Here is a 1,508-nt window from a genome sequence, read left to right as displayed (position 1 = left end):
TCCCCTACTCGCGTCAGCTGTCGAAAAATTGACCGCCCGTTTTCTCGCAATTTTTATACTTCAGCTCGAGGTGGCGTATGCCTGGTTTCCGAGAACCGATATTTACGCACGCGGGACGAGTTGATCACGACTCTACAGTTTCGCGTCGCAGGTGTGCGATACAGGCGCGAGTGAAAAATGATTGCTCATTTCCTTTTTTCAAGTAAAATAAAGACGCTAATAACGAACCGAGTTTCTGAGATACAACTAGCTCGCGAAATGCCCGCAAATCATTAGGAGCAAAAAAGAGTGTTACGATTCCATTCTTCTCGACAACAATGGACATCTAATTTCATATAATTCCGTGATACATACGCGCGTTACGTGCACTACCTTCTGCTCTCTGTTCCTGCGGGGCAGCGCGCAATTTTTTCTGCCACGCTCCTCCTTACAGTGATACGCGCGGGTTCGTTCCACGCGAGCCACCGACATAAGCGCTTCTTCTGCTGACAATTGCATTCACTGCTTGATACGCCAGCAGTGCAGAGGAAAGGCCGCGCGCACGTATATTTTCATCAGCCATTAGGAGAAGGAAGAAGCCGAGCTGCGGGTGTTCGCATCTTTTTCTACGTTGCGAGTCTGTCGCTATCGCGTGCAAGGGGATACCGTTATTTCTATGGATATGTATTATATCGATAAGTATAGCGAAAATCCTCACTATCGATCCATCGTAAAGTTTGATCTTTTCTCGAAATTAGTCAACAGGGCCGAATAAAAGCACTTTTTCTATGGGTTCTATGATAGGATGAATAACATATGCACAGTTTGACGCTGCAAGAGATCCGCCGTACGGCGAGGAAGAGACGCAAATAAAGATACACTGACCCGCAAAATGAAGCAAAGAGAGAGAGAGAGAGAGAGAGAGAGAGAGAGAGAGAGAGAGAGAGCCGACGGACGAAGGAGTACAGAGTACATGCTGGCGTCACGCAGTCGGGTACACCGCTTTCACTTTACTCACTCATGCTGGAAATCTTGCCTTGATACCTGTACGCGCTGAATCGAGCTTTTTTAAATTTAGGTTCCGACCGTGACAAGCAAGTGCGGGAATATCCAGAGGCGAGAAACGCGTAGCATTGGATATTTAAAAATGTCGATATACCTGTTTAATCTTTGCAGCAATGATATTCATAAACTTGAAAAACAATCGTGATAAAAGGCATCAGACGAGATGAAAAAAAGCAAAAGGCGGTGTGGGACAGTGTGTCAATAGGTTATTGTAATAAATAAAACATCTCCAATAATTTATTACCTGCAGTCTTCGCAATAGTATGTTCATAAATCTACCTAACAATTAACCTGCTCACATTAAAAATTCCAGTATGCGCACAGCGCATGTAGACACATGCACACACACACACACATACACTGTCAGCTCGCCAACACAATACTCGCTAATTAAACTTGCGCAGAGTATATCATTGCAGGAAAGTTCGAATTATATAATAGTCCCGGCGTCGATAGAGGGAAGA

The 1,508-nt window shown here is 44.7% G+C and overlaps 1 long non-coding RNA gene across 1 annotated transcript; it reads left to right on the top strand.

The window, feature by feature from the left end:
* The first annotated feature begins 460 nt into the window (after positions 1 to 460).
* Positions 461 to 1,293, top strand: LOC116417625. The gene is made up of 2 exons (XR_004227883.1): positions 461 to 973; positions 1,058 to 1,293. It is a non-coding gene; the product is annotated as an uncharacterized LOC116417625 (long non-coding RNA).
* The last annotated feature ends 215 nt before the right edge of the window (positions 1,294 to 1,508 follow it).

Source organism: Nasonia vitripennis, chromosome 5, assembly GCF_009193385.2.
Source record: "Nasonia vitripennis strain AsymCx chromosome 5, Nvit_psr_1.1, whole genome shotgun sequence".
NCBI lineage: Eukaryota > Metazoa > Arthropoda > Insecta > Hymenoptera > Pteromalidae > Nasonia > Nasonia vitripennis.
This window is presented reverse-complemented; position numbering and strand designations above follow the sequence as displayed.